The sequence below is a fragment of the Haematobia irritans genome, chromosome 1, assembly GCF_050003625.1.
Source record: "Haematobia irritans isolate KBUSLIRL chromosome 1, ASM5000362v1, whole genome shotgun sequence".
Lineage (NCBI taxonomy): Eukaryota > Metazoa > Arthropoda > Insecta > Diptera > Muscidae > Haematobia > Haematobia irritans.
In genome coordinates this window covers 108349956-108370181 of record NC_134397.1, presented here as the reverse complement: position 1 = coordinate 108370181, position 20226 = coordinate 108349956, and the positions used below count along the sequence as shown (strand labels likewise).

At 35.6% G+C, this 20226-nt stretch overlaps 3 long non-coding RNA genes across 3 annotated transcripts in view; all 3 read right to left on the bottom strand.

Annotated features, from left to right (window-relative positions):
* LOC142221634 (uncharacterized) overlaps positions 1-20226 on the bottom strand; it is a 177006-nt gene that overhangs the window by 1918 nt on the left and 154862 nt on the right. The window lies entirely within an intron of this gene.
* LOC142241152 (uncharacterized) lies at positions 14521-15258 on the bottom strand. Its single transcript, XR_012723503.1, has 3 exons — positions 15039-15258; positions 14869-14974; positions 14521-14803 (listed from the first exon to the last, which is right to left on the bottom strand). It is a non-coding gene; the product is annotated as an uncharacterized LOC142241152 (long non-coding RNA).
* Positions 18996-19735, bottom strand: LOC142241144 (uncharacterized). Its single transcript, XR_012723502.1, has 2 exons — positions 19512-19735; positions 18996-19454 (listed from the first exon to the last, which is right to left on the bottom strand). It is a non-coding gene; the product is annotated as an uncharacterized LOC142241144 (long non-coding RNA).

The following is a 20226-nucleotide window of genomic DNA, read 5'->3' as shown; positions in this document are numbered from 1 at the left end:
ATTTGCACTTCTTTTTTGGCGTCGCTTTTTTGCAGCATTTTTAAGATATTCATTTATGAAAGAATAGTTTTAATATCAATTATTTTTTTTAATTAAATTGACTAAACCAGACTAAACAAAATAATAAAGGAGCTTTAGTGGGGAGGGGGGGTCTAAGCCCCCTCCCCAGGTGCCTTCCTACGCTTATGGAGATAAGTCATTATTTTCGAGATTTGGCTACATTAGACAAAAACTGATCATTTTTCAAACTTTGGTATATCTAAAATTACATGGTTACATATTAGGTAATTATATGCTCCTATTTCATGGCCGGAGGTATGCCTGAGGTGAATTACTTTCCTTCTAGGACATGTGTACATATCCGGAGCGATTACATATCCGGAGCGATTTTCGGGTAATAAGAGTTTTTGCTGGGTACATATGGGAACTATATCTAAATCTGAATTTCAACCAAATTTGGTGTGCATAATCAGAATATTAGTTCTATCCCTGTGCAAATTTCCATGAAAAACGGAGTGCAACATTGACTTTTGAAAATAAAACGAAATTATAATGAAAATTAAAATATTGAAACTACGATTTTAATGCAATGTTGTTGCTTATTAATTCCGGTTTAAAGATTTAAGTAATAAGGGAACTGACGACAAAAACTTTTTGATAATTTATAAAATTATTTAACGTAAAAACAAGTTAGCAAAGTCGGGTAGGGCCGACTATATTATACCCTTCACCACTATGCAGTCCAAAATTGTTGTTGCATCTCCACTCCTGCAAATTTGTTGGGAGCTACGTTGTGCCATTTTTGCCTTAATCGGAAGAATATATGGCGCTTTATCTAAATCTGAACCGACTTGGATAAAATTCGACACCATACTATACCATATTTCCCAAAATCAGGCGTATATATATGGGAGCTATATCAAAATCTATACCAATTTGAACTAAATTTGGTACACAATGCTAAAATCTAAATTCTATTCTCAGGACAAAATTTCAAGTAAATCGAAATGAAAATTTGGTCTCCGGTAGTTATATGAATCCAAATCGGGCGACAGATATATATGGGAGCGATATGTAAATCTAAATCCATTTCAACGAAATTTAGCATACTTCGCCATCCATTGTACTCTTTGTAAAAAAGTTTAAGGAAATAAAGGCAAAATTCGGGTCTCTAGGGCCAAATAGATACATATCGGGCGAAAGATATATATTGGAGATATATCTAAATCTTTTAACGGATTTTAACCATATTTGGCATGGAATACTATAATATTAATTCTACTCCCTGTGCATAGCTTCACATAAATCGAAGTAAAACTTTGGCCTCTATGGTCATAAGAGTCTAAATCGGGCGAAAGAAATATATTGAAGTTGTATTTAAATCCCATAAAATATTCGGATGTACAAAATTTGAAGAAGATCGGTTGACAAACACGCCAATTATGACCAGATCGGTGATAAATATATATGGCAGCTATATGTAAATCTGAAGCGATTTTCTTTGTCCCGAAAAACGACCATATGCCAAATTTGTTGCTCGACTCCGATTCCGGCTAAACTAAATTTTTTAAAACACTTCACATTTTTGTAACTAAACAAGTTTTTACGCAAATTAGTTTCCATTGTGTTATTCACTCGATCAATGTACGGCGTGGTTGGAAATGAAAAGCAAATTCCAATTGCGGAGATCATTTTATGTTTCAGCAGATGGGCTGAATCGATCCATTTTAATGCCTACCAACATAACAATTTTTTTTTAATATTTCGAACAATCGATTTTATTTTTTTAATTTTATATAAGACCATATACTTATATACATATATCGAATATTGGGAGTTTTTTTTCAATAGAAGATACAGTTCCTATCTATCTGATAGATAGGAACTGTATCTTCTATAGACAATTTTGTCAAAATTTTATTTCTATAGAAAAATTTTTTCAAACATTTATTTCTATAGAAAACCTTGTCAAAATTTTATTTCTATCGAAAATTTTCTCAAAATTTTATTTATAGCATATTTTCTGAAAATTTATTTCTATAGTAAATTCTCTCAAAATTTTATTCCTTACTAATGGTCACTGATACTCACTGCTAAGTCGAAAACTTGTAAAAATGATAATATGTTTCGACCGATCATAAATGCATTTTTGCGAAATTGCCTAAAAATTTATAAATATTTCCCATATTTATACCCTACGCGACACTGTGCCCAAGATTTTGTAGAAGTATTGCAAAATATTGTCCAAATCGGGTCAGTTTTAAAAGTTGGTTAATAGGAACATAAACCTTTATATAAAGCACTCAACAAAATTGAAGGATTTGAGATTTTTATTTTAGAAATGTAGATCTAAAAACAAAGTTGTGTACATTATAGTCTGCCCGCCCGACTTCGGATTTCCTTATTAGTTTTTATACCCTGCGCCACACTGTGGAACTGGGTATTATAAGTTAGTGCATATGTTTGTAACACCCAGAAGGAGACAAAATAGACACATGGTGTCTGTGGCAATAATGCTCAGGGTGGGTCCCTGAGTCGATATAACCATGTCCGTCTGTCCGTCCGTCAGTCCATCCGTCCGTCAGTCCATCCGTCCGTCCGTCTGTCTGTGAAATCATTTTTGTGATCAAAGTCTAGGTCGCAATTTAAGTCTAATCGCCTTCAAATTTGGCACATGTTCCTAATTTGGGTCAGAATAGAACCCTATTGATTTTGGAAGAAATCGTTTCAGATTTAGATATAGCTCCCATATATATCTTTCGCCCGATATGCACTAATATGGACACAGCAGCCAGAGTTTTATACCGATTTGCTTGAAATTTTGTACAAACATAACACTTAGTCGTATAGTCAAGTGTGCAAAATTTTATTGAAATCGGTTCAGATTTAGATACAGCTCCCATATATATCTTTCGCCGGATATGGACTTATATGGCCCCAGAAGCCAGATTTTTGGCCGAATTTGGTTGAAATTTGGCACTAGGAGTAGAATTAGTAGTATAGTCAAGTGTGCAAAATTTGATTGAAATCGGTTCAGATTTAAATATAGCTCCCATATATATCTTTCGCCCGATATGGACTAATATGGTCCTCAAAGCCAGAGTTTTGGCCCAATTTGGTTGAAATTTTGCACAGGGAGTAGATTTAGCATTGTAGCTATTGGTTGAAATCGATGCAGATTTAGATATAGCTCCCATATATATTTTTCGCCCGATATGGGATTATATGGCCCCAGAAGCCAGAGTTTTGGTCCAATTTGGTTGAAATTTTGCACTAGGAGTATAATTAGTAATATAGTCATGTGTGTCATGTGATTGAAATCGGTTCAGATTTAGATAAAGCTCCCATATATATGTTTTTCTGATTTCGACAAAAATGTTCAAAATACCAACATTTTCCTTGTTAAATCGCCACTGCTTAGTCGAAAAGTAGTAAAAATTAATCTAATTTCCCTAAACTTCTAATACATATATATCGAGCGATAAATCATAAATAAACTTGTTCGAAGTTTCTTTAAAATTGCTTCAGATTTAAATGTTTCCCATATTTTTTACTAAAATTGTGTTCAACCCTAGTGCATTAGCCAACTTAAATTTTGAGTCTATAGATTTTGTAAAACTCTATCAAATTCTGTCCAAATCGAGTGATATTTAAATGTATGTATTTGGGACAAACCTTTATATATAGCACCCAACACATTTGGCGGATGTGATATGGTATCGAAAATTTAGATCTACAAAGTGGTGCAGGGTATAATATAGTCGGCCCGACTTTAGACTTTCCTTACTTGTTTTGACTTTCCATACTTGTTTTAGACTTTCCTTACTTGTTTTGACTAAAATTAGGTTTCGTCCCATAAAGTTAGATTTAAATTTTAATTAATTGAGTGTATACAATTTTGTTTAAATCGGTTCAGATTCAAATTCATGCATATGGAAATATAAACCTTTATAAAGCTCGCAACAAACTTAAAGGATTTGAGATGGTATCAATAATTTTGTGTGTTGAAGGGTATAATACATAATTATTTTATTTATTAAACATAGGACCGACATTGGCTTAAATTTGAAATGTAGAGTTCAATTGGCATCAAATGTGAAATTAAGACTTTTTTGGACACATAAATAAATACGATAATTTATATTGACCAATTTACGCAAGCTCTATATCTGATCATTATGGTTGATATATGCACATTAATTTAATTTTTGACTTCTTTAGATGATATTTGATTAAATGTTTGCATAATTCTTTTGATTATATGATCTTTTGGCGTAGGGTTCGGGTTTCATCTATCTCAGTGTACAGTTTTGGGATATCCACTGTTTATAACTCGACTTATAACTTTAAAATCGATCGATATTTTGCTTTTCAAATTGTATTTATAATTATTGCCGGTCATTTTATCGAATTATTTCAAAAACAGAGCATAAAGGCCTATGACCATCAGTTTTAAATGCTCGTGAGGAAGAGAAAATAAAAAAAATGTTTATAGAAAGTTCTCGTTCTTTAGAACTTGTCTCCATAATTGCTTGTATCTCACGAAATCCATACAAAGCGTAGGCATTTCCATGAATGTTCTTTTATTGGAAGTTGTTAGAGACGCTACAGTTAAAGTTGGGCCTCCAGATATTTCCTCATAATTCGATACATATTCCTGTTTTTGTTGCAGTGTTACAAAATCCATACAAATATTTGTCTTTTTTTTTTTCTTCACCGTTCCTCCACCGTCAGTAGATGTGGAGGATGTGGATGGCCTATCCGTGGATGTAGATCGCCATCACAATAGTATAGGACTAACTTATGTGAATTCACAATCGAATTTCAGCTTCCTCCAAAAAGTCTGCGATTCTTGTTAAGTTCTCAAAACCGTGTTTAGAAATAAATTGCTCCATTGTGAATGAATCCAATAGCTCCGGTTAGCTTGACCTGTGCTCTGAATGTTTAGTGCAACTAAAAATAACATGAGCGGGTGTCTCATCTGTTGCATATTGGTCGCATAAAGGCGACGGTACTACTTCGAAATTATGCACTGTTGCACTACAGTATGCCTCGCCACTCAGAATTCTATTCAATGTCTTGCACCTCACGGCTCCAACCTTCATTTTGCAAAACCACGCCGCTCTGCAAATTGATGGGTGAATTCTGTAGTACTGTGAGTTACCATCTTGTGCCGAATCTTCGTAACTAGCTCTCCATTTGTCCCAAATCTAGTTCTCTATATGTCTGATTGCATCTCTCAGCGGCCATTTCACATCCCACAGCGTTCCAAATTCCTTAGGTGTTCTTGCAGCCACGTCGTCATTTATCCGAATACCAGTGACCAGGTATGAAATGTATTTCAACACCAGAGGGGATCTCTTCCGCCAATCTTCGAATTTCGTTAACAAGAAAATTGTCCCCCTTCACGCTCTCAACTGCTTGCAAAACCACTAAGACTGTCGGTTAGAATAGCTATTGTGGCACATGTGGACAGTGCATGTTGAGACGTGGACTATCAAATATATTGATGAGAAGAGACTGGAATCCTTCGAAATATGGGTGTATATGGGTGTAAGAATTTTGAAGATTGCTTGGGCAGATCATGTAACAATCCAGGAAGTGTTAAGCAGAATGGGATTGGAGAGGCAATTGCTACGAAATGTTAAAACTCAAAAAATTGCGTACTTGAGACACCTTACGAGAAATAACAAATACAGAATTCTGCAAACCATCATAAAGGGAAAAATATAAGGACAACGAGGAAGAGGCAGGAGAGAAGTGAACTGGCTGAAAAACATTCAAGAATGGACAGGCTACTGGGATGAATGTAATATGATATCAGCTGCAAGAAATCGAGAGCTGTTTATGGAATGAAATTAACATATTTGTTTGATCTATTGTATGATCGCTTATATCCGGATAACGGATTTGCAAATAAAGAAGAAGAAGAAATTACTAAAAGGGATAGTTTGTTCACAAATTTTATTGCATAATCAAAAAATACGGATTGTTTTTAATTTTTGAAGTTATGTAATATGTACCATTTTGACCGGATCAGCAGAAATTTTAAGCAAACTACTGACTTTCCTGCAGTATGTTTGCTGTTCCAAAATAACAGATTGTTTGCTGTTTTACCAAAAAACTGCTAAAATAGCAGCATTTTGTTTGCCGAAAAACAGCAGACAGTGTTTGCTATTAACAACAGATTTTTTTCTATGAATGTAGTTTTTTGCTAAGTAACAATTTGAAATTGCTTTTTTATTTACTCTTCCCAATAAACACAAACGTTTGAAAAATGCTAAATTTCAAAAATTTTTCAAACATTTTTTCAAAGGATTAGGGTAATATTCAAGTTGAGAAAGTGTTGAGAAAATCGCGTTCTCAACAAAAAAAAAGACATTACCCTCAACAGTGAAATTCAACACATTAGCAATAATATCTCAAGTGTTATCCTCAAATTGAAATGCATCGCTACTCAATTATTTGTCAAACAATTTTCGATGCGAGTCAAATTCAAAATTAACATCGTTGCAAATACTTTTCAATCTTAATGTGTATGAATGATATCCCCACTTCAAATTGAAAGCCAAAATTCTATGAATTTTGTACAATTTATTCATTTTCATCAAAATAAAATATATAATAATACACTGCATAATACACTACAATACCAATTGATAAATAATAATGTTACGAATTTGATAATTATACATATAAGTTTATTTAAATTAGTTTCTTTTAATTTAAAATTTCAAATTGTAACGATAAAATTTCGCTATCACTTGTTGGAATCATCTATTCATTTTCAAGTATTTTCCTGAATTTCTTTTATGTTCTTTTGTTTGCTTACCGAAATGTTAGTTCTTACTCTCTCATAGAATAGCAACCCCTTTGCTTTGTTATTCTGCATTCTCATTTCATTTCATCTCATTGTCTATTGTCATTATTGTTGTTGTTGTTGTAGTAATGCGAGCATATATCTATGTGAGTGTGTATGTGTTTGGCAGCCACCAGATGAACAACTTAATGGTCGTAGATCCTTCTAGCATTGTCTAAGAATGTTCTGGCGTTGCCAGAATATTGTAGTGCTACCAGAATGTTCTCCTATTGCTACACCGTCATATATAAAAGAGCTCGCATGCTGCTAACGAGTCAGTCTTAATGAAAGCGTCAAACGAATAACTTCAGTGTGAACGAATTGTAAAGTGTGGAGTCATAGTAAATAAATTGTAGATTGTCGTTATTTAAAAGAACTGTGTTTTAATTGTCGGGTAATTAAAAACGCCTAAATATAAAAACGTAACAATTGGTGTCGGAAGTGAAATAACGGAAAAAATCTACAATGAAGTTTAATGAGCTTCGTGTGGAAGACTTAAAAAAGGAATTGAGCAAACTGGAGCTGCCGATTACAGTCAATAAGACCCAGCTTCAAAAGCGTCCACTGGAAGAGTTTGAACGGCGTAATATGGACATTGCGACGCATGAGTTTGATTATAAGGAAGACATTGATGAATCAATACTCGTCAATACAAGCAGTGTAGAAACTCCATCTGTGGCTTCGAGTGTTGTGGATTACACATCAATGCTCAATGTTTTGAGCAAAATGATGGAAGAAAACTCTAGAAAAATCATGGATGAGAATTCTAGAAAAATGGAAGAAAATTCTAGAAAATTGCTGAAAGAAAATGCCCTACAAATGGAAGCAAGTTCTAGAAAATTGGAAGAAAAATTCGACGAAAATTCTAGAATTCTCAACGAAAAATTACAACAAATTTCTGAAGGCATGGAGAAACGTGTGGACCATATAGAAAATCAAATTGTGGAATTGGATAAGAAAGTTCTTTCCGTGGATGAGAAAATTATGGTTCATGATGAGAAGTTTCTGCACATCGAGAAAAAAATGTCAGAGCTGGAAATTAAAGGTGGTCCAGTGCGCGTCATAGAGGGCTCAAAAATCAAAACTCCTGTTTTCGATGGCTCAACGTCATTTGATGTCTTCAAATTCCAATTCGAAATGGTTGCTTGTAGAAATTTGTGGAATGACGATGATAAAGCAATTGAACTTCTATTGGCATTAAAGGGCAATGCTGCTGATGTGATACAAAGCATTCCCGCTGCTTCTAGAAATAACTATAATGAAGTAATAGCGGCACTTCAACGCAAGTATGGTGGAGAGCACAAGCAGGACATCTTCAGAATGGAATTGAGAGGAAGAATCCAGAAATCGAATGAAACCCTACAAGATTTCGCAACAGAAGTTGAGCGGCTAGTGCTTTTGACATACCCAGGTGAGAGTCATCCTCTTGTGGACCGCATCAAGATTGAAACCTCCGTCAATGGAATTCGAGACCCAGATATAAAATGTGCAACATATGCGTCACAAAAGGCTACATTCGCTGAAACAGTAACAACAGTAACATTCGCACTTGCACAGGAGACTGCGAGATTGCTAGCGCGGCCTCAAATTCACAAGGTACGTAAAGTAGAGACAGAGTGTGACGAATCAAAGTCCGTTATTGAGTCGATGAAAGAGGCCATGAAGCAGGCAATGCAAGAAATGAAGCAAGAGGCAAATAAATCCCGGATCAAATGGTATAACTGTGATAAGGCGGGACATCTAGCTCGAGAATGCAAAGCACGATGCAAACGGTCAAGATCCACATCACCATCTCTATTAAACAATAGCCATAAGAAGGTGACCCCACAGTCAAGTGAGTCACCTTTAAACTAAATCGAGCTAGTTCAGCGGGGCAAGAGCTGGCTCCCACAGACGATGGCCCCACCATCTCCATAGCAATAGTTCAACAGAAAAATAACAATTTAACTATTGCGGGTGTTACTAATGGCGACAAGCGTACTTTGACGTTGGATACTGGTGCATCAAAGTCTATCATTAGATCTGATTTAGTAAAAGGAAAAGTTACACCACTGATTGGAGTCAAGCTACGCACGGCTACAGGTGAACCCGCAACCGTATATGGAAAGGTCGCCGTAAAATTAACTATTGCTAACAAATCCGTTACTTATGATTTCATTGTGGCCGATATAGTAGACGAAGTCATAATTGGAGCGGATTTCATGGTTGCTTTTGGCCTCACTTTGGATATGAAGCGTCGTGTAATGACATGGTGCGATGCCGAAATAACGGTAAACGTGGGATACGACGAGAATACACCTGTCAGACGTTTGACAACGAGCCAGTCAGAGTCTATACCACCGAATGCCGAAGCAATTATATGGGTTTCTATGGATGGAGATTGTGAAGTCGGCCAATTGTGGGTTGTTGAACCAGCAGAAAACAAAAGCAACAACATCTTGATAGCAAATGCCCTGGTAACAACGAACGAAGAGAGACTAATACCAGTTCGTGTCTTGAACTTGTCTGACAATCACGAGCAAATTGTAAAATTTTCTGACATTGGCAAATGTACACCAGCCGAGGCAATAGTCAATTTGGAAGGCAACTCATCAAAGACACATGGAGCAGTAAGAAAACATCTAGAAGCGTATGTAGAGGCTTGGACACGTCATCTATCGCCGTCAGAGAGAAATAAAGCCAAGCAATTGTTGTGGAAAAACGCCTCTGCTTTTGCTTCTAAAAAGGGAATCAAGGAAGAACGTCTGTAGTGAAACATGAAATTAAAACCGCAGAAGAAAGGCCCATAAAACAGGCACCACGAAGTGTTCCCCTGGCAAAAAGAGACGAAGTTCAAAAGCTCATAAAGGAAATGGCGGAGAGTGGTGTGATCGAGCCGTCATCAAGTCCTTGGTGTTCCCCAGTTGTGCTGGTCAAAAAGAAAGATGGAAGTACCCGATTCTGCGTTGACTACAGAAAACTGAATGATGTCACCAAAAAGGACAGTTATCCGCTTCCACGCATTGATGACACGTTGGACACACTAGCCGGAACAACATGGTTTTCTACGCTCCATTTGCAGAGTGGATATTGGCAAGTAGAGATCGCCGAGAAAGACAAGGAAAAGACGGCTTTTGGCGTTAATGGCGGTCTCTGGCAATTCAATGTAATGCCGTTCGGGCTCTGCAACGCTCCGGCTACCTTCGAAAGATTGATGGAGCGGGTACTGAAGGGGTTGCACTGGAAGTCGTGCTTGATATACTTGGACGACATCATAGTGATGGGCAAAACATTTGACGAGCACCTTAAGACCTTGAAAGACGTTATCCAGCAATTGTCAGCCGCTGGTCTACGCCTTAACGCAAAGAAATGCTACCTTTTCCAGCGGGAAGTTAAATACCTGGGTCATCATGTGACTGCAGAGGGCATATCCACCGATGAAGACAAAATCCAAGCTGTCAGAGATTGGCCACGACCCCGAAATCTCCACGAATTAAGAAGTTTCCTTGGGTTATGTACATATTACCGACGATTCGTCCCAAACTTCGCCAGCATCGACGCTAGTCTCCATAAATTGACGCAAAAAGGTCAGAAGTTCCAGTGGAGCGACGAACAGGAGGATTCATTCCAACATTTAAAAGAACTTTTATGTTCAGCTCCTGTTCTAGCGTATCCTATTCCGGGCGAAAAATTTGTTTTGGATACAGATGCTAGTGCGCATGGTATTGGAGGTGTGCTATCCCAACAGATAGACGGCAAGGAGAAGGTCATCGGATATTTCAGCCGAACGTTGTCCAAGCCCGAAAAGAACTACTGTGTAACGCGACGAGAGCTGCTAGCCGTCATAGAGAGTGTAAAACATTATCATAAATATTTGTATGGACAACACTTCTTGCTCAGGACTGATCACTCAGCTCTACGATGGTTGCTCCAATTCAAGAATCCGGAAGCTCAACTGGCACGTTGGATCGAGAGGCTCCAAAGCTATGATTTCAGTATCGAGCATAGAAAAGGTGGAAAACACGGTAACGCTGACGCCTTGTCACGTCGACCTTGCAGTATGGAATGCAAGCACTGCTCGAAAGCTGAACACAAGGAGGATATTGTTGATATTCGGCTGTTACACATCGAATCTGGAGTGGACTGGCCAACAGAACAGCGTAAAGATCCCATTTTGAACAAAATTATTTCGGCAAAGGAAGAGAACAAGAAGCCCAGTAAGAAAGACATCGCAGCCGAAAGTCCACTTATGAAATCATACTGGGCTCAATGGGATAGTTTAGTTCTAGTCAATGGATCCCTGCAACGTAAATAGGAAAGCGAAGATGGCAAGAGCAGCCGAAATTTGATCATCGTACCGGATTCCAAAATAAGAGACGTTTTGGCGGAGTTCCATAATGGTCCCAGTGGAGGTCATCTGGGAATAACCAAAACCGCCGAGAAAGTGAAGCAACGATTCTACTGGGTTGGATGCCAGAAATCAATTGCTGAATGGGTAGCCAATTGCGAGAAATGCATGAAGGCGAAAGGTCCAACAAGGAAAAGTCGAGGTCCTATGCAAGAGTATAGACCAGGAGCCCCGTTTGAAAGAATAGCAATGGACGTGTGGATGTGGTCAACAAAAACTGGATATGTCGCTACGGTGTGCCGTCAGAGATTCACTCAGACCAGGGAAGAAATTTTGAATCGGCCATATTCAAAGAGATGTGTGAATCCCTTGGTATCAAGAAAACGAGGACTACACCATTACATCCACAATCCGATGGCATGGTAGAAAGGTTTAATCGCACTCTGGAGGAACATCTTCGAAAAGTAGTGGACAACGGCCAGAGGGACTGGGACGAGCATATACCAAAGTTTTTGCTGTCGTATAGATCTGCCATTCATGATTCCACCTCTCGAACACCAGCCAATGTTCTATTCGGAACTGAGTTGAAGTTGCCTGGAGATCTGATATTCGGTGCTAAACCTAATGAGCTCGCCATGGAAGAAAACAGAAACGACATCCCAAACACTTTCGGTGAAGTTCACGAATCAGTGCGCAACAAAATAAAAATGGTCAGCAACAGAATGAAGGCGAGATACGATCGTGCTGTAAATACTGAGGGCTTCCAAGAAGAAGAATTGGTTCTGCTATTTAACCCGCAACGAAAAAAAGGATTGTGTCCTAAACTGCAAACACAGTGGGAAGGCCCATACAAAGTCATCAAGAAGATCAATGATGTTGTATACCGGATTCAGAAGGACGACAGCCCTAGATCAAAGATGAAAGTTGTACATCTGGAACGATTGGCTCCTTACGGAACAGGTTCTGTGCCTGTTCGGGACGAACAGGCTTAAGCGGGAGGCAGTGTTACGAATTTGATAATTATAGATATAAGTTTATTTAAATTAGTTTCCGTTAATTTAAAATTTCAAATTGTAACGATAAAATTTCGGTATCACTTGTTGGAATCATCTATTCATTCTCAAGTATTTTCCTGAATTTCTTTTATGTTCTTTTGATTGCTTACCGAAATGTTAGTTCTTACTCTCTCATAGAATAGCAACCCCTTTGCTTTGTTATTCTGCATTCTCATTTCATTTCATCTCATTGTCTATTGTCATTATTGTTGTTGTTGTAGTAATGCGAGCATATATCTATGTGAGTGTGTATGTGTTTGGCAGCCACCAGATGAACAACTTAATGGTCGTAGATCCTTCTAGCATTGTCTAAGAATGTTCTGGCGTTGCCAGAATATTGTAGTGCTACCAGAATGTTCTCGTATTGCCACATCGTCATATATAAAAGCGCTCGCATGCTGCTAACGAGTCAGTCTTAATTAAAGCGTCAAACGAATAACTTCAGTGTGAACGAATTGTAAAGTGTGAAGTCATAGTAAATAAATTATAGATTGTCGTTATTTAAAAGAACTGTGTTTTAATTGTCGGGTAATTAAAAACGCCAAAATATAAAAACGTAGCAATAATCTGATTAAACATATCAACAAATAAGAACAAAAAAACAAACAAACAACAAAACTTTAAATATCTTAAACATTATTAGTAAACACTTTTGTATTGATAATTCGATTTCCTTCCTTTTGGTGTCATAAAACAGCATTAAAATTTATTAACATGCGGGCAATTTGAAATTAGGAACGTACTGGACCGCGTGTTAGAATTGATTTCCAGCAGAAGGAATTCACAAAATATCCATTTTAAAAGCATATGAATTAAACTGACGACGTGATGCACATTTTCATCCAGAAGTTGTTGATTTCAACAATTTGTTGTTTTTAACAATTTTAATTGGTTGCACTTGTAATGTTTCTGGAAACTTTTTCTTGTCGATAAGCCACTCATTTTTCATTGGTCAGCTTCTTAATGTTTGCAAGAATGTAGCATCCAAAGATTTTAGTTTTCTGCAAAGAGATTTAAATTTAGTGACTTCTCTAAAGTGTTGATATAATTTTTCATATTGACGTACCAATTATTATAAACTATTTGAAGCAGTTCCAGTTAATTGTCCACCATTTTTTCATCGGTCAGCTGTTTAATGTTTTCAAGAACGTATAATCCATAATTTTAGTTTTCTGCAAAGAGATATACCTTTAGTGACTTCCTTAAAGTTTTATTTATTTACCTATTTTTATAAACTATTTGGTTATTTGTCTAAAATTTTCCATTTTTTTTATTTTTTGCAATTGACCACGAACTTCGTTGCACAAATAAGTATTGAAAACCACATGGTTTTTTCGTTGCATTTTAGGGTAGTGTTTTGTCAAAGTTTTCTCATATTATCTTCAACACTTTTTCAAAGATTTCGTCAACATTTTGGCAAATTGGAAGTAATTCGCAAACAATTTGAAGATGTATTGAAGATGAGCTATTTAAAGTCAAGTTGAATTTATGTTGAAAATTATATTTACCCTCAAACTGAAAAGTTGTTGCATTTGAAAAACGCTCATCCTGTGTTTATTGGGTTCCCAGTAAACACAAACGTTTCAAAAATGCTAAATTTCAACAATTTTTCAAAGGATTAGGGTAATATTCAAGTTGAGAAATTGTTGAGAAAATCGCGTTCTCAACAAAAAAAAAAGACATTACCCTCAACAGTGAAATTCAACACATTAGCAATAATTCTGAAGTGTTATCCTCAAATTGAAATGCATCGCTACTCAATAATTTGTCAAACAATTTTCGATGCGAGTCAAATTCAAAATTAACATCGTTGCAAATGCTTTTCAACCTAAATTTGTATGAATGATATCCCCACTTCAAATTGAAAGTCAAAGCCAAAATTCTATGAATTTTGTATAATTTATTAAGTTTCATCAAAATAAAATATATAATAATACACTACACTACATTACCAATTGATAAATAATAATCTTATTAAACATATCAACAAATAAGAACAAAAAAAAAAAACAAACAAAAAAACTTTAAATATCTTAAACATTATTAGTAAACACTTTTGCATTGATAATTCGATTTCCTTCCTTTTGGTGTCATAAAACAGCATTAACATTTATTAACATGCGGCCAATTTGAAATTAGGAACGTACTGGACCGCGTGTTAGAATTGATTTCTTAAACATTATTAGTAAACACTTTTGCATTGATAATTCGATTTCCTTCCTTTTGGTGTCATAAAACAGCATTAACATTTATTAACATGCGGGCAATTTGAAATTAGGAACGTACTGGACCGCGTGTTAGAATTGATTTCCAGCAGAAGGAATTCACAAAATATCCATTTTAAAAGCATATGAATTAAACTGACGATGTGATGCACATGTTCATCCAGAAGTTGTTGATTTCAACAATTTGTTGTTTTTAACAATTTTAATTGATTGCACTTGTAATGTTTCTGGAAACTTTTTCTTGTCTGGAAACTTTTTCTTGTCGATAAGCCACTCATTTTTCATTGGTCAGCTTCTTAATGTTTGCAAGAATGTAGCATCCAAAGATTTTAGTTTTCTGCAAAGAGATTTAAATTTAGTGACTTCTCTAAAGTGTTGATTTAATTTTTCATATTGACGTACCAATTATTATAAACTATTTGAAGCAGTTCCAGTTAATTGTCCACAATTTTTTCATCGGCCAGCTTTTTAATGTTTTCAAGAACGTAGAATCCATAATTTCAGTTTTCTGCAAAGAGATATACATTTCGTGACTTCCTTAAAGTTTTAATTCATTTCTTATTTTCACTTACCTATTTTTATAAACTATTTGGTTATTTGTCTAAAATTTTCCATTTTTTTTTTTATTTCTTGCAGTTGACCACGAACTTCGTTGCACAAATAGGTATTGAAAACCACATGGTTTTTTCGTTGCATTTTAGGGTAGTGTTTTGTCAAAGTTTTATCATGATTATCTTCAACACCTTTTCAAAGATTTCGTCAACATTTTGGCAAATTGGAAGTAATTCGCAAACAATTTGAAGATGTATTGAAGATGAGCTATTTCAAGTCAAGTTGAATTTATGTTGAAAATTATATTTACCCTCAAACTGAAAAGTTGTTGCATTTGAAAAACGCTCATCCTGTGTTTATTGGGTTGTGTTCTTTTCCCTGCGAACATTTTTTGAATTTGACGGCTCTTCTGAGAATCTCCACCACGATATCCAAAACTCGTCGCAAAAGCGCCGTCACTATTGAGAAGTTGTACCACCAAGTATAATGTGGTACAAATGTATAAATTATTCCAGGTATAACTTTTATACGAATAAAAACACATTGAAAATAATGTCTTAATTAACAAAGAAATTATGTTGATTTATAAGTTGCAATTCTGCTATATTCGGCTAAATTGATCTCACATATAGGTCACAAAAACTTTGTTTATTTTATTATGATTGTTAATCTCTTCATAAATAAATAAAATCTCAATATAATCTGTGCTTTTCATTTAAAGGTAGGTACTATGTTCGGTTTCCGAAGCGAAATCCCATACAAAACCAAAAATGCGAAAAACTACCGAAATATTTTTTCATTTGTGGTACTTTGTTTTTTTTCGAGTTGAAAAACTGACATAAAGTGCATAGTCCCTAATTAGGTCGGCTTTAAATCCTTCCATATGTTGAGATTAGTTAGTTTCAAAACATGGCGCCATTTGTAATGTGAATTAAGAAATAATTGATTTATTCAAATGATTTGTGTTAAATTAGAATACAAAAGTGGTTCGCGTTGTTATTTAAAAATGCAATTCGATTGACGAAATAAAAATAACGGAGTGCTATATGTATATAACATATATAACAGCATCTGGTTCTGTAGCCGTTTCTGCCACAGTAGCATCTGCCCTCACATCCCTGACACCCACAATTGCAGCCACTACATCAGCTACAGTGAACAACTCCAACATAGCACCCTCAACACCTGCCACGACCACAGTGGCTGTGACCGCAAATATTGTATTGCAACAACCAAATACAACGGCCGCCCAAGTAGTGAGTGGTCCCATTGGGGTGGCAGCAAATACTACTCCAACATTAGCCACTATTACTAATTCTTCAAATGCAATATCGACTGTTGCTGCCGTTAGTAATACAAATGCAATACTAATGCAATGGAGGTTTCACAATCATCCACAATAGTATCACCAGCAGCTAGATCGAATGTTGTTGTTCCCACCACTACAATGGCTTTAGCAGGAGCTACCGTGGGACTTAAGTCTGGTCCAGATATTACAATGACATTGAACCGTATAAATACGGCAGAGAATGAAGTTGATGTGGAGGAATGTTTACCAGGTGATGTTGTTAAATTGGATTTTGCTGGCGAAGAAGTGGCTGGGTGAAATTTTACCCCTAAGGAATGTCTTCTAGGAGTTTCCAATCGGCGACCGGTGCCCGTTGGAAACTCCGCCTATTACAACAGTACCATCATCGCTTCAGCCATCAGCAACAATAGCATTCCATCAGCGTCATATTGTAGAGATACAACAGGCCACCATTTATCATCATCCCCTGCTAATTTAGAATTGACTAATGTTATGCAACATAATGTTTGCACAGAACACGAAGAAGTGGAAGAAGCTAATTGTCATAATACTGCAGATGTAATCGATGAAGATTTCTTTTTTAAAATATGCTTAAAAACGATTTCGTCTTATCTCTGTAAACCCAGTGCTTCTACATTCAACATCCATTTTTTACAAAGAAATGAATTGTATTTTTTTTTTTATTATTTTACCGCTCCTCGTAATTGCTCCCTTTTCCATTTGTTAAGCGAGCTCGTTTTTTGTGTGTAAGAGGCGTAAATGAATGAGAACTGAACAAAAGAAATGTTAATGCAACTTTAATTTTTAATGGAAACAACATGAAAGCTAAATATGAGAAATGATAATTAAAAATTTTTAAATATAACAATATTAATGAAAGAAAGCTGATAATCCAGAAAAGAAAACATTGTGTTCTAGTGTCTTTAATTAGTGTATAAATGTACAAATTAAAAAAAAAAATAATAATAAAATTGTAATCGAACTTGTTTTATTTTTATATACCGGGGTATAGGTAATTGGGTGGTCTTATACGTTTTATACTTTTTAATATAAAATTAGTAAATTTTTCTGAACAAAGTTATATCCAAAATAAATGTTTATAGCAAATAATTAAATAATATTTATTTAAGTAGCAATGATGTATTCATCATTTGTCCAATATGATTGCGATAGGCTGGAATGAAACGATTTAATTTCGTTGTGGCTTTTAAATTTCAGTTAGCGGCATTCTTGCATTTTATCAATTCAAAACACTGGTTGAATTTCATAACGTGACTGAAATAGTTATTGGAACTTATACATTGGGAGAGTATAACATCCTTCAGTAAACCAGCCAATTGCTTCTCAATGTATTAATTTCAGTCAACGAAGAGTCTGGTATAGAACACTAACATCCCTTTGTGACGAAATATAAGTCGGGAACAGTGACTTTGGCTTAGGAACTACCCTTGAACTTGAGCTATGGGCTTAAGTTGGTTGTTCCCCCCGATGTAACAACATTGGCAAATGAAATGGCATTATTATCCTTTGTGGGAACCGTGGTGGTGACCACTGGATTTGAAATTGCTAGTGAGGCGGCAACAGCATGGTATTGCAATGCGATTGTGTAGATATTGTGGACACCAACGAATTAAGTTTGTTGATGAATGAGTCCATTGCTGCTCATGATGTAAAAGTTAGCATAACACCGGAATTATATGTTTTTTTGATGTGCGTTACAAATTGACGGTATCCATTTGGAAAAGCTGAAGAAGACAATGTACCACATGTTGTAAAAGCTGTTGCAGAATGTGGTAAGACACCAGGGGTAGAGCGGCTGGAGCTTTATTCTTAATAATTATTAGTGTCCAGTGCTGTATGAGATTTTTTTGCAAAACAATCCAAAAACTGGTAGAAAAACACTTTTCAAAACAATTATCATGAATGCGTGTATGTAAACAATCAGCTGCTGCGTATGTATAAGTAAAAATAGTATGACATTTGGCGATGTTGTCAATTAAATTGCGGAGAAATAAACGTGGAATAGCTCCAAAATAGCTGTTTTCTTCGTTCGAAATGTATTGTCAACACTCTCATTTTTCAACGCGAAAGAATGGTTAAGTGAAGTTTTTTTCGTGCCAACAAACATAGTACCCACCTTAATATTGGAATTTGGTAAGTATCTAATAATTGGTTAACATCGAAACATATAATAACAAACAATTAATTCATCCCTTTTTCATTTCCATTATTTATAGCGTCTACCAGTGTTTATTCTTGATGGAAGCAGCGTGTCCGGAAAAATATCTGAAAAGCTATCACTTTATTCCATTTGGAAAGACGAAAATTGTTCATCAATATACCTTTCACAATTTTAAGCGTAATAACTATGCTTTCAGCACTTCATTTTCGTTTTTATGTAAATAAATTATAACCCTGCCAACATTTTTTGAATTTGGGGACTCTTTTGAGAATCCCCACTACGTCGAAAACAATCATATACGACATCAAAAACTCGTCGGAAAAGCGCCGTCACTATTGAGAAGTTGTACCACGCCAAGTTACTACAAAAATGTTTCGCATGAGTGCAATTATTAGGTGCCTTTATAGATCAATTTAGAACGACGCCAATAAGGGACCCTCCAAACAATCAGAAAAAGTGCATTTTAAGATAGTTGTAAAAGAATCATTGTGGTCGAGTAAAACACGTTTGTTTAGATATTTATTAATTTGATTAAACATTTACAAATTCTTAAAAATATAACATTTATACCACTATCACATTACATTTAACATAATTTTTGGCATTAATGATGATGTTGAGTTACAAGTAGCGAGTTATGCGCTTTACAGACTATCAGTTATTCCGGACGATAGTGCTCGTGTCGAACATGTCCCATATATTGTGCACATTATAAGTTAAGTCCGAAGGCATAATCGATACTGCTGCATGTTTATGGGATCGATAACACATTTACCGATTATTTAGTCATCGCCGACAAGTCGTATCAATCCGACACACTGTAAGATTCTTTACAAACACAGACATTCCGTCCGGAATAACTGATAGTCTGCAAAGCGCATTACATGTTGCTGCGTCTATCAACCAGTGTTTTTATTCCATGGAGGCAGCGTGTCTGTAAAATATCTGAAAAACAATCACTTTATTCCATTTGGAAAATCACCAAATTGTTCACCAATATACCTTTCACAATTTTAAGCGTATAATCTATGTTTTCAGAACTTTATTTTCGTTTTTATTTAATTAAAATATAACAAGCTGGTTGCGCTTGGCGTTTCACAAAAAAATGGCCTTTTTAACAGTAGGGATGGCAAATTACTTGCATGTACTTTTTGATGTACCTTTTCATGATGGTTGAAGTGACATTTAAGAGTCTGTGGTAACGATGAGGTTGAAATGGAACTTTGAAATGCTGGCAGGGAATAAGCTAAAATATAAAATGGCTCTTGAACAATAGTGATGGCAAAATACTTTCATGTACATTTCGTACTTTTTGATATCATATTTTTCTGTACGCCACCATGACTTCTTATAATTATGTACGCCCAAAAATCATTTATTATAAAAATAATTAATTAATTTTAATGAAAATTTAATATGAATTTATTTGGATCATTTAAAGCCTTTTACTCGCATTATCATTACAAGAAGAAAGACCGGCTGGAGGTTGCCCACTGGAAGAGATTGCAATTAAGATACCAGAGGTAAATCAATGTAGCTTAATTCACTAATAATTAAAAGAATCTATATTTTGTTTTATGTAACATATTATAAATTGATTGACATTCCCTATTTAGTTACAGCAAAGTGGTTACTCCTTCTACACGTGGCCTTGTTCACCAATATTGGCTTGGTTCTTGTGGGAACGTCGTAATTCAATGGTTGGAAAACGCATATT